The sequence below is a fragment of the Rattus rattus genome, chromosome 18 (assembly GCF_011064425.1).
Source record: "Rattus rattus isolate New Zealand chromosome 18, Rrattus_CSIRO_v1, whole genome shotgun sequence".
NCBI lineage: Eukaryota > Metazoa > Chordata > Mammalia > Rodentia > Muridae > Rattus > Rattus rattus.
Window position 1 is genome coordinate 23,136,856 of NC_046171.1, and position 21,404 is coordinate 23,158,259.

Consider the following 21,404-nt stretch of genomic DNA (forward strand, 5'->3'; position numbering starts at 1 on the left):
CATGGAATAATAAAACTATTTCAATTGGCAAAAAAAAATACAAAGGACAAGGCTTACAGAGGCTTCATCAGTTGTAACAATAAAAAAAAACAAAGACACAAACTAAAATCTTCAAGATTTCTGTACAAACGTCAAAAGTATGGTTAGGAAGGAGATATAGAGGTAACTGAAATCTGTTAAATTCACTATCTGTAGGTCTAACTAGACAAACGTCTAGATTTTGAACTAACTTTAGTTAGTTAGTTAGTTAGTTAGTTAGTTAGTTATACTATACTATACTATACTATACTATACTATACTATACTGTAGAGAGATATCTCTTGATATTAGGCTATAGTTATAAATGGGCTGAAGCCAAAATTAAGAGCTAACACTTTTTTTCTTCTTCTTCTTCTTCTTTTAGTTTTTCAAGGCAGGGTTTCTCTGTGAACCCCTGGCTGTCCTAGAACTTATTCTGTAGACCAGACTGGCCTCAAACTCAGAGATCCACCTGCCTCTGCCTCCCAAGTACTAGGATTAAAGGTAAAAACCACCACCACCACCTGACCCTGAACTTCACTTTTAAGATGTATTTTTAATCATGTGTGTGTGTGTGTACATATGAATATGTATGTTAGTATAGATGCCTGAACTGGCCACAGGTGTTATAACTGCTGGAGCTGGCTTATGGATAGTTGTAAACTCCCCAAGGGGTTGCTGGGGAAAAAGCTCGACATCACTTTCAAACATGTCTGTTTTCTTCTACAAACTAACCTTACCTTCATGATTAGGCATTAAAGATGTATGTTAAGAACATGTCTGTATTCCAACCAGACCACATAGACCTAGAAGGTCTTTCTTTGGGTGTGATCCCTTGCCAGAGCAGCCATGTTGCTGGTCTAAAATTTCTCTTAACCACTGAGCTATCTCATCAATCATAAAGTTCTGGACTTTAAAGGAGGATGTTAAGAAAGGGATGAAGAACTGGAGAGATGGCTCAGCAGTTAAGTATGTACTGACCCTTGCAAAGTTTGCAGAATTCACATGATGACACACAACTATCTCTAACCCCCTGGGGGAGTCTGACACCCTCTTCTGACCTCCAGGGGAACCAGGTACACACATGGTGCACATACATGAATCAGGTAGACATTCATACACATAAAATAAAAATAAATAGATCTTCAATTTAAGAGACATAATGAATAGACACACTGTAAAATGAAGGAAGATGCCTTCAAATCATGTATCTAAGAAGTCATGTATCCCTTCTATTGGAGGATGAAGTAGTTGCAATGTGTTTTTTTATTTGCTAAGAGACTGGAAGAATAAAGAAACAATTTCTAAGTAGAAACAGCAACAAAATTAAAATGACCTCTGTAGACCCTTTGACCCCCAGACATCTGCATGGTCTTATGCTGCTGAAGAAACCCTTGCAGAAGGGTAGGCAGTGAGGATTTTTGCTTGTAGTCAAACCATGAGCTAACAGAGTGTGATTCCAGCTCAAAACGATTGACCTCCAAGGACTGTGCTCTTACCACTACATGTCCCTTCGAAGTATGGACCCAATAATCAAATATGCCAAATTCCATTTTCCATCCTGCAATTCTGACAGCGTGTGGGCTGTAAACAAAGGCAAGTTTGCCAAGAAGCTGATACACATATCGAGGCTGCTAACAAGGCTTCTGAATCCAGGACAAACTTAGTGATGCCTCTCAGGTGATACTCAGGTAGGAAAATAAGTTCAATGACTCTAACTTTTCAGTCTGTAGAAAACTCCTGGTAATTTGCAAACCTCCAATAACCAGCTTCCTGTTATGGAGGAAAGACCAGAAATCAGTGTTTACAATGCAGATGTTGAATATGCAGATAACTGAATTAAATGAAAAGAAATCTACAATCTTGTTTAAACACATGAAAAGATCTTCTAATGTTACTGTGATCTAAATTACTAAGCCAATAATTACATCTACATTAACATTTTAGTAAGGCCCCTTGCCATGGTTACTTTTGGTTGGTTAAAAATGGGCACATGTTTAGTAGTCAAAAGCAAGACATTAAAGACTGCTCAGCACAGGAATTGAGAAAAGCAAGAATGACTGGGGATGTGTGCATGCTGGAAATTATCACTGTACAAACTGCTCCACTGGAGGAAGCAGCAGAAAGGGACTGTCTGTATTGTCACTAGCTTCCTCCTGTAGTCAGGAATGGGGGGAGGGGAACCAGAGATTATTAAAAGTTGATTAAAGGATGCTGGCGGAAGTCTCCAGTGAAGAGCACTGCAATAAACCCAGGAAGAACACCCAGAGAGATGACTCAATGTTTAAGTGTGCACAGCCCTTGCAGGACTCAGGTAAGGTCCCCAGCACCCACATTAGGTGGCTCATAACAGTAATTCCAGTTTCAAGGAATCCATAGTCCTCCTCTGGCCTCCATGGTCAACTTCAGTAATACAAACATACCCTCACAGATGCATAGAAATAATTTTACAACACCTATAAAGCTTACTTTAAAGATTAATGATGTATGAGCCCATGTGCACAGGATGGGGAAGGAGAGAGATCCTAAGATCTCCTGCAAAGATCACCATTAGCTGAACTTAAAAAAAAATTGAGCAGTTGAGATTAATTAAACCATCTCCAAGTAATCCTCCCACTGTAATCCCAAAACAGATTATTATTTTGTTCTCCACTCAAGACATAATAGTGAAAGACAATTGCAAAATTCAACTCTCAGCTCACCTAGCAAGGTCACTAACTTTCTATGAAGTCCTTAGAAATTCACATAATTCTTCTTTCTGTATCAAATTCATCATACAAACACAAACATTATAGAAACTCTACAAGGAAGAAAGATGAGACATTCTGCTCCCCAGAGAAGAGTATCAGAGTTCTTAAAAGTCAAAAGTATTCCCCATATTGCACTAATAACTTGGCTTTTTTATGTGCAGATTTATTATATCAGAACCAAAGCTATTCCCGTGAAACTTCTAGAACGATTTCCTAACAGTGGTCCTGCAAGGGGATCTCCTGTGCCAACCCATCATGAAACTCTTGTCATCAGCCACATCATTACAGAGGTTCAACTCTCCTTAGCCAGTGAGATATCAACAGTGACCTTCACTCTCATATGCCTCTCTCTCAGGAAGGCTGAAACTGGTATTTACTGAACTGGGTAAATGCCAAGCAAAAGAAAAAAGGACAGGTCAAAAAATACTGGTCAGAAGAGAAGGCAACGAAATGTTTTCATTGTGAGACAGGGAGTGAAGGGAATCAGAGCCCCTGGTTCCTTCTTTGGGGTCAACCACTATAGACTGTGAGCACTGGGTAAGGAGAGTGCATGCTTAAGTCTCCTCGAAAGTCTCTAGTGTCCCAAAGAAAAGCATGATAGAAACATAGCCTACAATAACGTGTGAGCACAGAGAAAGGCTAACGACATACACGACTCCATTCTGGTAACCCGAAGACTCATGTGATTACTGACCCCGGAAGATTTGAGTAAATCCCAGCTAGCTGGAGAGTCTCCTGCGGGTTTTTCCTGGTTGATTTCGGCATGGTATTTAGAACCTTTCAAATTTACAGTAGTGTTTAGCGTTTTCGTGTAAAACTCTAAGCTGGGCACAGTAGCTCACACGCACAGAATCCCAGCACTTGGGAGGTAGAAACAGGAGCCTCAAGAGTGTACAGCCCACCTCTGATATGTAGTGAGTTTGAGACTGGTCTGAGCTCCATGAGAAACTGCTTTTTGATAATTCATATTAAAAATTTCTTTCTTTGTTTGCTTAGGGATTATTCCCTTTCACTTCTAGAAGCTACACTTGCTTTGTGTTCCTAAAACTCACTGACAGAGAACAACATGGGTGCGTACTTGGATTCTGTCCATCATAGTTTCAGTTTGAAGCTGATCTTTGTGCAGGCTGTATATGTGTGAGAGAGAAAGGAGATGGACAAGAACCAAACAGCTGTAAGGAACATGTATGCAATGGGTCCAGCAGCTCCATTCTCTCCACAACGACCCTTAGACACACAGATGCGCTGCCTCCCAGTAATCCTCTCTGACAAGATTGAAGGGCAGCCCTCAGACTCATATTTTCTAAGGCCTATGTGATAAATTTTAATCTTTCAATTGGTGGATCTAGTATGTTGAAGTCCAATCAGCCTCCCCTAATGGTTCTGCTGAGCTGGGTTAGTAAGTACTGATTTGGTAGGAACTCAATGGGTGAAAAGCTAAATCTGAAAGCTTAGAGGACTCCCAGTTTAGAGGACTCCCATAGGTTGTCCTCTAGCCATCATGTGGTGGATGGGGAGGGATTCATATTGTGCTCACGCATGCGTGCATGTGTGCGTGCATGCGTGCAAGAGACCATGCATGTGAGCAACCATGCACGCACATGCATGCGCGCACACACACACACACACACACACACACAAACACACACACACACATGCACAAAATGTAATAAAGTGTAATCAAAAATTTTAAATATATTCTGGCTTTACATCTCCACTTCATTATTAATATAGGTTTGTCCAAGAAACAAACTGGATCCTGGCCCAAAGCGGATCTTAATCACGAACAGCAGAGTCCACTCTTGCTACACCTAAAAGCAAAAGCCCAGAAACTCAAGTTTAATGCTCTTAAGGCAGAACTATCAGCCAAGATAAACTTCTAGTAGCAGCACAGTTCTGCTTTACTGGACAGCAAGAGCCTCTCTATCCACCACTGTCACTCACAGTGGCCTTCTCAGTCTCATGGAGCCACACTCTCGAAGGCCAGTGAGTCCAGCAAGCAGCATACACTAGCTGGTCCCAGGCCTCAGTAGAGGACTGCGTAGTCTGGCCTCAATGAGAGAAGACACACCTAACCATTGAAAGATTTGAGGCCCCAGGGAATGGGGAGGCCTGGCAGGATAGCAAGAGGGTATGTCCTCTTGGGGAGTTGGGGGGTGGGATGAAGAACTGTGGTGGGCTGGGAGGGGGATAATTTACTAGATTGTAAGAAAAGATTAAAGATAATGATTTAAAAGAAAAAGAACATGTCTGTGTTTGTTCTTTACAACCTCTGCAGCTTAGTGTCTTCTGAATATTCACAGTAGAATTCTGTGAGAAGAGTCAGAATTGGTCAGATAACTTAACGCATGCCTGTCAGACTTTCACTGCTTCAAACATTTAAACTGTATGATATTTGGCCTCCCTCTCCTCTCCCTCTCCCTCTCCTCTCCCTCCCCTCTCCTCTCCCTCCCTCTTCCCTTCCTCCCTCTCCCCTCTCTCCCCCCTTTCTCTTCCACCACTCTTGAAATTAGGACATCAAGATCTATTCTGTTTCCTCATGAAGACTGTTACAGAGATAGTTCCCGCTGACAAATGTCAGAGCGCTTTTGAAAAGGTGTGGAGCTGTGTGAATGCAAGGCAGCTCTCTATACTGACTAATTATTCACAGCTTGTCATTCACTGAAGAGCTTTTGATGTAACAATCATGAAAGGGAAGTGCTTAACCACTAAAAAGTGCCTCTTCTCATTATACTTGACACGGCCATTTGGAACAGTTAAGTAACTTCCCAGATACTTGAGATAATCCATCTACTTACCCATATCAAACGACTCTCCAGATTAACAGGCATTAGGACCAGGAAGACTGCTCAGTGGGTAAAGGCACTTGCTTCCAAGCCTGACACTTTAGTTCAATTCCCAAACCCACATAGTGGAGTCGTCCTCTGGTTTCCACATGTGGACACAGAGAGAGAGAGAGAGAGAGAGAGAGAGAGATGCACGCATACATGCAAATGCAATTTCTAATTTTTAGGAATTTTTTATTTTTATTTAGGTGCGTGTGTGTGTGTGTGTGTGTGTGTGTGTGTGTGTGTGCCTACTTGTGTATGTGTACACCGCATGACTGCAGGAACCCTTGGAGTCAGAAGAGGGAATCCAGTTCCCTGTAACTAGAGTCGCAAGCAGTTGTGAGCAAATGTGGTGCTGGGAACCAAACCTGGGCCTTCTTGGAGAGCAGCGAGTCTTCTTAGCCACTGAGCCATCTCTCCAGCTCCAATGTAATTGCTAAACAAAAAGAATTAATCTGGGAATACAAAGGAGGAAACTGTTCACTTCTCACAAACACCTGCCCAGAAGTTTTATACCATTCAACAATTAAGCCTACCCTTCTAACCTACATTTATACTAATTCTCAACTGTGTAAAATCTTAGCAGTTGTCCCCTGATTCTTAGCTTAGCTAATATAATCTTTTCTCTTTTTTAGGGTAGTTTCAAGTTTTAATAAGGGATTGCTAAGTTTCTTTTCACTCATCCTCTGACTTAGGTAAATATTTGCAACGTCCTGACGTACATCATCTCTGTCATGAGCGTTCTCCCAGTGGGCTGCCTTATTCAACCACATATTTCCACAGATCTCACTCAGATGCAGATATAAAACTACAAAAAAAGAAATAACCATTGCAAGATTTACAAGGGGAGCTAATAGATGGAAATCTGACGGAACAGTGTTGAGAGATGAAAGCAAGAAGGGCCAGCTACAGCATGGGATATGACCTGAGGAGTCGATCTTCAGGAATGTGAAGGAGGCTCTGTCCAGGAACTACCAGGAAGATGGATGACTGACTGAATTCCTGTGTGTGAGACTCCGCTCCCTGCTCCCGGGGAAGCTCATTACCAACTTCAAATCATAAAATGGGGATTATTTTCACAACATAATTAAGAGATTATACAAGGAGAAATTAAGCTGCTACTGAAGCCAGAATAAAGTTCTTCGTGTCTTGAGTCTTACGGTAAGAAAGAGAGAGAGTGCCAAGAAAAGAAAGATATTATATAAGGGGTACGGTGTGCCTGATCCAGAGATACCTTCAGAGCTCACCAATACCTATGTACCATGTGTGCGGTACCTACAGAGACCACAAGGGGGCGCACCAGATTCCCTACAACTGAAATTACAGACGGTTGTGAACTGCCATGTGGGTGCTCAGAACTCAACCACTTCTCTGTGAAAGAGCAGCCAGTGTTTCTAACTACTGAGCTATCAGTCCAGTCCTAAAGGTATCATGATTTTAAGAGTTGGAAGAGAAAATGCATTTGACCTTAACCATGGAGTCTTTTTCTCTTGATAAGCACATGTACCATTGAACTCTTGGAGCTGAAGGCAGTTTTAATACAGCATTTTACCATGTAGCAAATAAGACATGAGAATTGTGTGCTGTTTGTTTTTCAATGTTTACTATCAACTAGGGAGAAAAGACAGGCGACTTCATTGCTACTGTATGTCACCAGTAAAGTGCCAATTGTCTTGACGAGTTAAGAATAAAATTAGAAAAGAACAGTGGAATATGGGAGGAAGAGGGTGTGGACAGAGTAGGTTCCGCTATTCTTGCCATATACAAAACAGTCAGGACACCGCTTAGGAGTGACGGCATATGCAACGGGGATAATGGTACAACTAAAAGTAATACATCACATCACTAAGTAATAAAATCAAGATTAGGTGAGATTTCTATTTTTGGTATATATAGGAACAAAATTTGTATTTCATAAAAGAGAATGTGGTGGTTTGAGTAGGTTTGGCCCCATAGATTTATATGTTTGAATGCTTGGCCCAAAGGGAGTGGCACCATTAGGAGGTGTGGCCTTGTGGGAGGAAGTGCGTCACTGTGGAGGCGGGCTTTGAGGTCTCATGCCTATGCTCAAGTTCTGGCCACCCGGGGTGGAATTCAAGTCTCCTCCTGGCTGCCTTCAGATCAAGATAAAGAACTCTTGGCTCCTCTAGCACCGTGTCAGCCTGCACAGTGCCATGCTTCCTGCCATGATGATAATGGACTGAACCTCTGAACCTGCAAGCCGGTCCTGATTAAATGTTGTCCTTTATAGGTGTGGCCTTGGTCATGGTGTCTCTTCACAGCAATAAAACCCTAAGACTGAGTAAATAGAAAATGACCTCTTTGGCTAACCAGTCAAAGGGAAATGTTATTAGCACATATTTAAGGTTATGGAGTAACCTTAAGAAGACACAGGGTGCAGAGGGCTTCCTCTGAGGGTAGGCTGGGAGCACTGAAGGTTTTCCTAATGATGCTGGAATAAAAGTAGCAAGAAGCCCAGGAACTGCTCCTTTCTACCATTGGTTGATGGTATGCGTGCTTTCCTCTGAAGTATTTATGCATCGAAATTAAGTTCAACATCTGAAACAATCATCAGTGAGATGGCCCCCATTCTGACCATCCCCTATTGTGATGGTTTGTATATGCTCCGCTCAGGGAGTGGTGCTATTAGGAGGTGTGGCCTTGTTGGAGTAGGTGTGCCGCTGTGGGTGTGGGCTGTAAGATCCTCATCCTAGCTGCCTGGAAGCCAGTATTCTGCTAGCAGCCTTCAGATGAGGATGTAGAACTCTCAGCTCCTCCTGCACCATGCCTGCCTGGATGCCATGTTCACAGCAGTTAAACCCTGACTAAGACACCTATCCTGGTCTCTCTTATACTCATGAATTTAAAGATCTGTGACTTCTTCAACTATTCATCTCCCACAATTACTCTCATGGAATACCATAGAATTAAGTTCTGTTTCCTTAATCTTCAAAAGGCAAAGGATCAGAACTTTTGCTTATTGATGAAATCAGAGTACAATAAACATTTAGTTTACTAGTAATATTAACTGCCCGGAAAAGGGAAGGTCAAAGAACGTGAGGAAGAGAGGGAGGGAGGGAAGGAGGAAGAGAGGGAGAGAGGGAGAAATCTGACATTAGAATTCCTTATCTAACACAGGACTTTCTGTAGCCCATAATGTAATGCTCCTTCTTTGTCTGTTTTGCTCTTAAATGCTTCTGCCTGACTTCTAAGAGTTCTGAGATATTTATTCCAGGGAATTCGCATGCACTCTAGTACATAAAATGGGAAAGTTGAACATGATCTGTCTTATAGCCTGATCCTGGGAGGGTGAGAGTGCAGAAGCTCTGGAATGTTGTCTCGTCCATTTACCTCAAGCCTTATCAGTCCCTCTTCTCAGGAAAGGCTTACGGTTCCTTTTCTGTTCAAATTGCACACATACAAAGTGCCCCCTCTAAAACAATTTTATGTCTGACTCTGAGTATTATTTTTTATTGGGTCTTTCCTCTTTCCTCTACTCCCAGGAAACTATGTCCCAATTTATCACTGCCTGAACATCACCAGCTCCCGACCTTGAAAGCATTGTAGCTCTGAACAATAAACGTCTCCTTGGGGTATGTAATACCTAAAGCTCTCACCAAAGAAATCAAAACTATTGAGAATTGTCCACCATGTAGGTGATTCAGAAACAAGCATCAAAACAGATAAGCAAAATGATGTTGTTTCTGTTAATGCCTCACAAAAGCAAACCCCTAAGTAACAGCAGAATATAGGAATCAATAGAGCTTGGTAACTTCTAGCCATTGAAATCTCGTTAACTTTATTGTTATCCTCAGCTAAATTCAATACAGCACATGAGCAAATGTATAAAAGAATCCATAAGATTAAACTGTATTATACCTAGGAATTATACTTTCCAAAAGAGTAGAGGTTATCAATATTAGTAGCCAATGACTCCAAGCTATTAGAGGCCGGTGCCCTGTTTCTAAAGGATACAACTCTGGTTCCAAACATCTGCCTACCCTCCTCTGGGGTCAGGCATAGCTTGTAATTAGCATATCACCATCCAATAAAGAAACTAATGCAAGTCATATATACAATATTTAATATTATTGATTGGCACATTTGCCAGCACTTACAAAAAATTAAGGTACCATTGCTATGTTGTACGCCTGTGATCCCAGCACTCAGAAAACTAAGGTAGAAGATCACATTAAAGGAATATTAACTTTGTAATGCTGGCTAATTTAATTATCAAGGATTAAAACAGTCGTCTATGTAAAGAAACGTAAAATAGTAGATGTCTTGTATTATATAGTATTATATTGTAATGTATTATACTATATTATCGTATGAATTACCAATCTATATATTTCTCTAGAAAAGGGATTCTATGACACATAAAAAAAGAAGGTTGTCAGAATAAGTCCATGGGTTGTCTACACTGCATAGCACCATTCTGCCTCAAAATAAAAATAAATGTTCAAAAATTAATCATTAATGCAGTGAGCAACCATGAATGCAGCGACTCATGATTGTCCAAAGTGTGGAGGAGAAGAACCTATGGGATGCTCAGTCCTAAAGAGGGTATCTACATGATTCCATCCAAGGTTCAGAGAATGTTCCAGAAGAAGAGGTAGGAAAAAAATGTACGAGTTAGGGAAAAGTGTTAAGAAACAGTGTTTTCTCTACATGACATAGCCATTGCACTCGTGGACTCACTGGTTAGTTTTAACTGTCAGTGCGACTCAGCCCGGGATTACCTGGGAGGAGGGTTTCAGTTGAGGAACTGCCTGGATCTGGCTGCCAGCGTGTGTATGTCCGTGGATTATTGTCAAGACCATTAGTTGGTGTAGGAAGACTCATGCTCAATTTGGGCGGCACCATTTCATAGTGTGAGACAGAAGAAAGCTAGCTGAACATAAGAAGCCACCATCTATTTCTCTCTGCTCTTGACTGTGCTTGTGACGTAACTGGATACTTCGGTTCCTGAAACTTAGAAACTGAGTCTCCTCACAGATAGGACAGAGCGTGATGATGAGTGTGAGTTCACAGGATGGTGAGGGCTAACACCTGTGTCCACCACAGAGCTCGACCCTCGATGGGCCTCACGGTATTAAATACGTAATTGCTAACATGGTACTGTGAGTTATAAATCAGAATCAGAATAATGCTGTGGAAATTCTTCCACACCTTAGTAGGAAGTGAATTTGCTTACAGCAAGGACCAGCCTTGTTACTGTCTTACTTAACAATTTCCTAACATCTGTTGTCATGTAAGTGTGGTATCACACTTTGTTTTCCATCTCATGAATGGCACAGCTTCTCCTCCACCCTGAATGGCAAGTCAGAAAAGGGATGAACAACAGAAAGAGAAAATGACATGAAGCCAAGGCGTAACAAGAATGGGGACCGTGTGGTGCTTTCTTAGTCAAGGAAACAGTATTTTAGAAGAGAGAAAAGAACCAACTCTGTCAAACGTGACAACAGCTCAGATCAGGTGATGGTAAAAACGTAAGAGCTTTTAAAAGACTCGAGAGGGAGTATGAGAGTTTGGTTTCTGAACAATGTGTGCTTCGGGTGACACCGAAAGACCAGTCACACTGTAGTAAATGGTTAGAGCTGTGTTGTTGACCACAGTGTGTGTCTCCACTCATTGTGAAAGACGTAGTGGGTTTTAGCACTTATGGTGAGCACCAACATCCCCAAGAAGGACACACTGTGGAACTGAACTGCAGTTACCTAAGTGCTGACAGAAAGAACCCACAGAAAAGCATCGGAACTTGGTCATAGAGCTTTCTGTGAGCTAAACGTCGTCAGCATTGTAGCTATAATTAGATCCATGGGGATGAAGGAGCTCCTCAAGGAACTGAGACAGAGCATTCCTAAAACTAATGCTTAGGAAAAATACAAGGGAATAGCAGGGAGAAGCCAATGAGGAAAGTTAGGGAGGAGGTGGAGAACATAACGGGTAATGTCCTACAGAGAAGGTGGGGACAGTTCCAACATGGCAAACAAATGTAACCGGGGAGTAGAAGAGACTTTAAAGTGTGCCTGAGTAATTATATTAAACAACAAATCATCCGTGCACCAGAACAGTCGAGGAAAACTGGGATTGCGAGTTTTAGAGGAGAACAGGAAAACAGGACGTGGAATTTTTCAGTGAGTACTTGGCAATCATCAGGTAGATGGGGGGCTAACACCTGTAAAGAAAAGAAACAGTGAAAGAAAAGAGGAAGGAGCACGTGGCAAAAGAATAGGTCTTTCAAGAGAAGAGAAAAGCTAGGCTCCAGATTAATTTCAAAGAATTAAAAATGTATTTTTTCTTTGAAACTGAAGAAATGAGGATAGTTAAGGATAGAAATTCTTAGGATTTTATACCTGGACACAACCTAGAATTATCTGGGAAGAGAGTCTTAATGAGGAATTATCTAGAGCAGATTGGCCTATGGGAATGTCTGTGGGGAACTGTCTTGGTTGTTGGCTGATCCAGCTCACTGTGGACAGCACTATTCCCTAAACTGGGCCCTGAACTATACAAGGCAAGAGAAAGCAAGTAATCATCAATCCATTGTTTATCCTCTCTGCTCTTGACTCTGATATGGTGCATTAAATCCCTACCTTGACCTCCCCAGAATAGGAGACCATAGCCTAGCATCATAAGCCAAGTACGCTTTCTTCCCTACATTGTGTTTTATTTTGCTTATTTGTCACAGTAACAGGCATGGAACTAGAATACTGTGCTGGTTTGAATAAGAGTAGCCCTAAAGGGTTTTATATATATTTATTTATATAATATATATTTATATTATATTTATTTTTATTTATATTTATTATATATTTATATATTTATATTTTATTTATATATAAATATATTCATATATTTGAATGCTTAGTCACCAGAGAACTCTTTGATAGGATTAGAAGGGTTAGGAGTTGGGGTCTTGTTGAAGAGAGAATATCAATGAGGGCGGGCCTTGAGGTTTCAAAAGCCCATGCCAAGCCCAGTTCGTTCTCTCTCTCTCTCTCTCTCTCTCTCTCTCTCTCTCTCTCTCTCTCTGTCTATATATATATATATATATATATATATATATATATATATATATGCGATCAGTGATCAGGTTGTAGCTCTCAGCCACTCCTCCAGCACCTGTCTGCCTGTCACCATGCACCCTACCATGATGATAATGGACTAAGCCTCTGAAACTATAAGCAAGCCCTCAACTAAATGCTTTCATTCATAAGAGTTGCCTTGGTCATGGTGTCTTTTCACAGCAATAGAACATTGACAAGGACAAATAATGACCCTGAGAAACTGCCAACTGCTTAATGCACTCTTTTATACTAGAATGTGCAACAATCCATGATGTTCAGGTCCATGTTGTATAAGTATTAGTTTATGTGGTGGTTTGAAAGAAAATGCCTACACACACACACACACACACACACACACACACACACTGGCTCATAGGGAATGGCACTGTTCGGAGGTATGGTCTTGTTGGAGTAGATGTGCTGATGTTGGAGGAAGTGTATCTCAGTTGTTTCCTGTTCCCTACCAATCTGGATGTAGAGCTCTCTCAGGGACCATGTCTGCCTGTGTGCTGCCATCCTTCCTACAGTGAACAATAAGTCAACCTCGATTAAATGTTTTACAAGAGTTGCCGTGATCTCGCAGCCTTATTTATAATAGCCAGAAGCTGGAAAGAACCCAGATGCCCTTCAACAGAGGAATGGATACAGAAAATGTGGTACATATACACAATGGAATATTACTCAGCTATCAAAAACAACGACTTTATGAAATTCGTAGGCAAATGGTTGGAACTGGAAAATATCATCCTGAGTGAGCTAACCCAATCACAGAAAGACATACATGGTATGTACTCACTGATAAGTGGCTATTAGCCCAAATGCTTGTATTACCCTAGATGCCTAGAACAAATGAAACTCAAGACGGATGATCAAAATGTGAATGCTTCACTCCTTCTTTAAAAGGGGAACAAGAATACCCTTGGCAGGGAAGAGAGAGGCAAAGATTAAAACAGAGTCTGAAGGAACACCCATTCAGAGCCTGCCCACATGTGGCCCATACATATACAGCCACCCAATTAGACAAGATGGATGAAGCAAAGAAGTGCAGACCGACAGGAGCCCGATGTAGATCGATCCTGAGAGACACAGCCAGAATACAGCAAATACAGAGGCAAATGCCAGCAGCAAACCACTGAACTGAGAACGGGACCCCCGTTGAAGGAATCAGAGAAAGAACTGGAAGAGCTTGAAGGGGCTTGAGACCCCATATGTACAACAATGCCAAGCAACCAGAGCTTCCAGGGACTAAGCCACTAACTAAAGACTATACATGGACTGACCCTGGACTCTGACCTCATAGGTAGCAATGAATATCCTAGTAAGAGCACCAGTGGAAGGGGAAGCCCTGGGTCCTGCTAAGACTGAACCCCAGTGAACTAGACTGTCGGGGGAGGGCGGCAATGGGGGAGGGTGGGGAGGGAACACCCATAAGGAAGGGGGGAGGAAGGGGATGTTTGCCCGAAACCGGAAAGGAATAACACTCGAAATGTACATAAGAAATACTCAAGTTAATAAAAAAAAAAAAAAAAAGGGGAAGGGGGAGGGATAGGGGGGCTTATACACAGGCCCAAGAAAGGGAATAACATTTGAAATGTAAATAAAAAATATCAAAGAAAAAAAAAAGAGTTGCCGTGATCATGCTGTCGCACTAAGACATCTCAGATCACTGTCAGCATTACACCAACACCTGTGAAATGACTGGAGAGTGGTACCTCCCCTCTCCCTAAAGGAGAGCACAGTCATACCCAGTGTGTGAATCCCACTTTGATTACAGGCTCCTTTACAAGCTGAGATTTCAGGTCACACTTTCATTTCTAGGACCCGCCACTTGCAGATCAGTTAGCATTAACTCTTTGTTCTTATCTTTGACTTACACATCAAAGTAAATGGCGGGTTGCCTACAGGATCTCTCAGACTTTCAAAACTGGCAGTGCTGTTATTCCTCAGATCAGTCCATCTGTCTGTGACAGACCCAGCATCTTGAGGGGCCATGGGTAGGAAGGCTGCACACATACATCTTAAGTACTTCCCACATGCCGGCACACCTCACAGCAAGTGACACAGACTAGCTTGCTGAGAAGTCTAATGCAATGTGAGGAAAGCCTGTTGTAGAGATTTCAAGCGGATGCTAAGGGAAGCCATGTTGAGTGTTTTCCAACAACTAGTGGTTTACACGCAATGTAGCTAATTACTCATCAGTCCTTAATGGAACTGTTTCCATAAACACTCTGCCAGCTATAGAACACTGCACATGAGCATAAGAATACATTCCAAGGTGAGTGTGAAGTGTGAAATGCACTGGATCGCAGTGTTTAGTGGGATGACTGTTGTATTTGTGAATTAACGTTTACATAAAACACCAGAGATGTAGCAACAGTTCAATGTATGCAATTTCAATATCCATTCATATCCACCAATAAAGGGTAGTTATTGAGGTATTAGCTGTTGCCTTCAAACCAAGACATACTCTACAAGGAATTGGCAGTAAATGCCAGACATTTTACCAAACCCCTTTCTGAAACGTTGTTGAGCAGGGTCGATGGAGCCGTCCAGTTACTTAGGAACAGTTCACTAAATCCCACCTGTTACTTTTCTTTATCAATGAATATTCAATAGAGTTGAATTTCAAATGTTTTAAATATAGGTGACACAGAATGGACATCAGTGGTTCTTTTTTTTTTTTAATCTCAAGTTCATTAAGACACTATTTACATATTTAAAGCATGGGTTGACTTTAAAATAAATGCTGCCTTCAGTAAGAGAGTTCATGTCTCTCCTGCCTGCCCTTGGTCCTGTTGGAAGACAGGATACACCTGGCCATTCCCAGGCCCAGGTATTGGTGTGGCAATCAGGCCCCTAACACGCAGCCTCCACCTGCAGGAGTTGGGAAGGGAACAAGATCCTAAGGGGCAGAACCATCGGATGGGCAGGATCTCCAGGCTCTGGTTTCATCTGTACTTTTTAACACATGGAGGAAAAGCTGGTTTTTTGCACTTTGTATGCAGCTACAGTACAGGGTCTCTCTTGGCTTGGGGCGGATGTACAGGCCTAAGGTGGAGAGACCCGATCCCCGCTAATAATAGTACATGGGGCTCTGGCACTCGTTGGCCACATGAGGTCAAACCCCAGTCCTAGCTGCCCAGGGGCTGCTGGGAGCTGGCACTGAATAAGGCTACACATTTTGACTGCCTTAAAAACAAAAGACCCTCTAAACCTGATGGGTGGCCTCTGTGCTCAGCAGGGCAGACTGACACACTTGGGTCGGGGTTGGAGCTGCGTCAGACATGTAAGAGTGGACACAGAGGAGCACTGGGAGGCCTAGGGACTGGCAGGCCCATAATGTCCAGGAAGAGTCTAAAAGTCTGTGGGTTTTTTTGTTTTGTTTTGTTTTGTTTTTAATGTTCTGATCTTCTGACAGGGCATCTAACCCCCAATGAAAAAGGATCATTCTTACTGAAAAAAAAATGTGTTGAGGTGCTGGAGAAAAAAACTCACTCAGTGATTAATAGCACTGGCTGCTCATCAGAGGACCTAGGGGTATGATTTCTAGCACCAACATGGTGGCTCACAACTGTAACTCCTGCCCGGAGGATCCAGTGCCCTCTTCTGGCTTTCATGGACTCATATACATACACGCAGGTAAAACACTCGTACTCACATCATCATCATCATCACCATTATCACCACCACCACCACCACCATCATCATCACCATCACTGTCATTGTCATCATCATCACCATTACCATCATCATCATCACCACCATCATAACCATCATTGTCATCGTCATCATTATCATCATCACCACCACCATCATCACCACCATCACTGTCATTGTCATCATCATCATCACCATCACATCACCACCACGTCATTTTAATAATAATAATAATAATAATAATAATAATAATTTTTAAACATGCATTGAATAACCGGAAAGTCAATAGGGAACATTTTAAGAGACCCACATTGGGAATTTAACAATAACCTTTGTAGGTGAAGCGTGTGTCCCCGTATACTCATGAGAAGACTATAAGCCTTCAAGGTACCATTCTCACATTTCTAGAAGTAATCATTTTTATCTCACTGCTGTGGATGATGGCAAGACTGGATTTCTAATTCCTGGTGGGAAATCAATCCATAGACCTGATGTTTTAGAGATCATGGAGATGAATAATGAATGAAATATGGAAGGAAGAATGGACAGGAAACAAACCTTAGACACAGGGTGCAGCTAGCTGGATAAAATAACATCTAGCACTGTGTAGCACAGGAAGATAACTAGAGGGGACAGCTAAGTGAACGTTTTCAAATATATAATGGCAGGGTTCTGAATGTCCCTGACTGAAAAAAAAATAGATCTGTGCCTGAGATGCTGGGTATAAAAATGTATATCTTACATTTATAAATGTATTGAAATATATACCACAAACATATAAATACTTTGAATTCATTAAAAATGCCTGTTAGTTTCTAAAGATAATATAACCTGAATACTTGTATCTTGTACACGAGAAATACGAATATGTTTTTGTTTTTATTACGTTTTATTTACTTATTGAATTTGTGTGAGTGTCTGAGCATCTCCATGCTACGGCATGCCTGTGGAAGTCAGAGGATGACTTCTGGGAGTCGAGTCTCTCCTTCTGTCTTTTGGGTCCCAAGAGTCGAACTCATGCCATCAGGCTTGATAGCAAGCCCCTTTACCTGCTAAGCCCTTTCGCTAGCCCAGAGTATGTACATTTGAATAATATGGATTTCTTCCCAAGGCATCAATCTCTCGATCTCTACCGCAAGGCAGGGTCTGCCAGAAATAGCCATGAGCCATGCACCATGGCACAATGGATGGGCTGCTGCAGGCCAGAGTTGTACCCACTTGCTTCTGGGAGGCTCCCGCATGAGTGTCCTGGATCGCAAAGCACTTCTTGTAATGTAAGATGCCACCATCTATATTTAGGGCACAGAGGGCCCTTGATGAATTCAAAAGCGCTTTACTAATCTTAGCATCCCTCCAACTGGTTGCGCTGACTTTTGGTGGATGCCCACAAGTAAAAATAGATGGGAAGTGGGATATCTGATAATTTGCAGGTCCCTCCCATCTCACGCATCCACAAAGCCTTGGGTGCAGTTGCTCCCTCTGGTGGGCACAGCTACCAAGAACGCCGGAGGTGAGGCTGCACATTCCAGCTCCAGACAATCCACACTGAAGTATTTGCAGAGGGAGGCACTGTTGGTACGATGCTCCATCTAAGCTATGCTCCATCTAAGCTGACGTTCTGGCTTGTGTGGACAGTATACCAGAGACCTGAACCTTCCTCTTCCCCTGAACACCCTTGATCTCAGCTTAGCTACTTCCTCTGCACTAAGAAATCAATTCTTTGAGAGACAAAGAATTCTGTGACAACCTCTCTCCCTTGCCCCAACACCCCCCCCCAAAAAGAAACAGTCTAGACAGGAAGGCCAGTGAAGAGAACTCTTAAATGTGGTAAGGATGCTGAAGTGTAGTCCTTCACAGGTGATGGCTTCTGGTGGACGTGCAGGTGGGGAAGGACTCCGTTTTCTTTAAGGGGATGTCTATTAGCTGTTTGACCATGCTCCAGTGGGTAGATGGACAACACAAACTGGACCTGATTCCCATTCTCTCTCTCTCTCTCTCTCTCTCTCTCTCTCTCTCTCTCTCTCCTTTTTTATTCTTCTTATGTTTTGGGGTGGGTCATAAGTGTTAGGAGTGAACCAGGGAGGACTAGGAAGGTAGGAAGAACAGGTGTATTTTGTGAACTTTCCAAATGATCAATAAAAAATATTATGTTAAAAACCAAAAGGAAGGACTGGAGAGATGGCTCAGTGGTTAAGAGCACCGGCTGCTCTTCCTGAGGTCCTGAGTTCAAATCCCAGCAACCACATGATGGCTCACAACCATCTGTAATGAGATCTGATGCCTTCTTCTGGTGTGTCTGAAGACAGCTACAGTGTACTCATATACAATAAATAAATCTTTATTAAAAAAGAAACCAAAAGGAAAGAAACCAATTCTTTTATATTTATTTTATTGTAAGATGCTATTGTTGCAATAAGTAAGTTAACATTTGCATAAGAAAACCATTTTACCTAGTTAATACTACTTTTGGATGTTTATAGGTTAAAGAACGCATCCTTTATGAATTAGAAAAACAACTCCCCATGCTTGTTTACTGACCATCTACCCACTAAAATACACCAGCTCTGTGACAGCAGTTTTATCTCGTTCTCCTATGCGAACCTGGGTTATAGAGCAGATCTTTGCTCATGACAAGGTTTTTAACAGATGTCTCAAAGGGTCATGTGTACATAAACCTCTGGAAAAGACTGACTATGCATAGACCATTTTTTCTATCAATTAGAGGCCAGCACCAGTTGGCTCCCCTCTTATAGTAAACCCATAAGGGTTTACTTCTGCAAGGCTGGATAACTATTAAAACAGCAAAGACCGTGAGAAGGTTGGAACATGGCAGGTCCAGCGCCGTCATTGGGATCCATCGGGCTATCTTTAGCCTATTATTATCCATCCTTTCCCACCTGTCTTTGACCCAATGTCCTGCTGGCTATAGGGTGAACTTTCTGAAATGTATTCACTCAGAAGACCCTACTCTCCCCTAACCAAAAGAGCTCAGCATGCCATCAGTCAGGCCGACAGCAAGCCTTTTCCTGCTTCACTTTAAGCATCTGCCTGTGTCTCTACCAGCGTCTTTGACAAAAGTGCCTTGATTTATGACTTTGTTCGGTTACTGTGGAAACTTCACCAAACTGTTACCACACCAGGAAGTGGAATTTGGAGTGACTTAAATCTGTGTTGCAGGGGTTCTCTCATACTTAGCCCCTTTGTGGTAGAGAGCTGTGGTCTTATGTGGACAATTTCAACCGTTTCCTCTACTGCACCCAGATCATTAGTGAAAACAAACAGGATCTCTGTTTTCTATTGGTCTTTAAGACAATGCATGCTGCCTATGGGCCTCTCAAGCAAAGTGAGTTATCGCAGGTTATCACAGATGAAACAATATGTTGTGTATCATTCTATGTTTCTGTACAGCAGGAAAAAGTACTGCTTTTAGAACAGGTAACTGAGAAGAGTATCTAGTGCTAAATGTCTCCTAATACAATGCATACTCATTCTCTTGGAGCTAGAGAGATGGTTCACTGGTGAAAACGCTTTCACTCTTGCAGAGAACTGGGTTTGATTCCCACCATCTACACGGCAGTTCACAACATCTGTAGCTGCAGTTCCAGGGGACCCAGCATGCTCCCAACGTCCACAGACACTAGGACACGGGTGGTATTGAAAGTGCTGGAAACTTCTAATAGGATAAACACCAGGAAGACCAAGTCCAAGTAGACACTACTAGCATTGCTAAAAGAAAGAAAATGATTCTTAAAATGTGATAGAGTAAAATCCAGGAACTTCAAAGAGGTGGCAATAAGACTGATTTCTAGCTCCTCAAAGGACATCATGGGATCCAGAGGGTAAAGAAATAGTTTCTTTGACAATTCACAGACCATATGAAGGTCAAGAAGAAGGAAGACCAAAATGTGAATGATTCAGTCCTTCTTAGAAGGGAGAACAAAATACTCACAGGAGGAAATACAGGGGCAAAGAGTGGAGCAGGGACTAAAGAAAAGGCCATCCCGAGACTGCCCCACCTGGGGATCCAGCCCATATGTAGCCACCAAACCCAGTCACTATTGCTGATGTCAAGAAGTGCTTACTGACAGGAGCCAGATATGGGTGTCTCCTGAGAGGCTCTGCCAGAGCCCTACTGATACAGATGAGGACGATTGCAGCTAACCATTGAACTGAACAAGGGGACCCCAATGGAGGAGTTAGAGAAAAGACTGAAGAAGCTGAAGAGATTTGCAACACCATAGGAAAAACAACAGTATCAACCCACCAAAACCCACCAGAGCTCCCAGGGACTAAACTACCAACCAAAGAGACACATGGAGGGACCCATGGCTCCAGCCACATATGTAGCAGAGGATGGCATTGTCCAACATCAGTGGGAAGAGGGGCCTTGGTCCTGTGAACACTTGTTTCCCCAATGTAGGGGAATGCCAGTGTGTTGAGGTGGGAGTGGGTAGCTGGAAGTGGGAGCATCTTCATAGAAGCAGAGGGAAGGGGTATGGAAGAAGGGGGAAAGGGGATAACATGTGAAATGTAAATATATAAAATATCCAAGAAAAATAAAATTATTTTAAAAAGAAGAACAGTGTATCTCTTCTTCCTGGGTCCGTATTACTAGCCCATTATTTGGTGTATATCAGGTCCCTGACAAAGAGGAAAAAACATGCAATCTACATATTTAAGCATTCTTGGATAATATGTGTGTAGTTTTGCAATTAACCTAAAACTATTTGAATGGAATTTCAGATTTAAATTTTTGCTTGTGTCCAGATATCCTGGTACTTGGTGAACTGCAGAGTCACAAATAACTGAGCATCCTGTCCTGCGTGGGCCTCTTGCTGGACCTCTGCCCTCTGGCCATGCTCCACTGTCCTTTTATTATCTACTCCTTTGCACTGGCCACGTCTCACCTTCTGCAGACACGTTCCTTGGGGAGCACAAATGTTCGCATTTTTTATCACATTTGGCTCATAAGTAAAGCCACTAGAGACGGTACAACAGAGAAGGGCAGAATCTCATGTAGAAGGCTGAAATTATGCTAAGTATCTGTTGGAATTTTTATGAACTGCTCTCAGAGGCCT

General features: G+C 42.2%; 1 protein-coding gene across 1 annotated transcript in view; it reads right to left on the minus strand.

Annotated features, from left to right (window-relative positions):
- Positions 1 to 21,404, minus strand: part of Ctnna3 (catenin alpha 3) — a 1,495,245-nt gene that overhangs the window by 1,411,208 nt on the left and 62,633 nt on the right. The window lies entirely within an intron of this gene.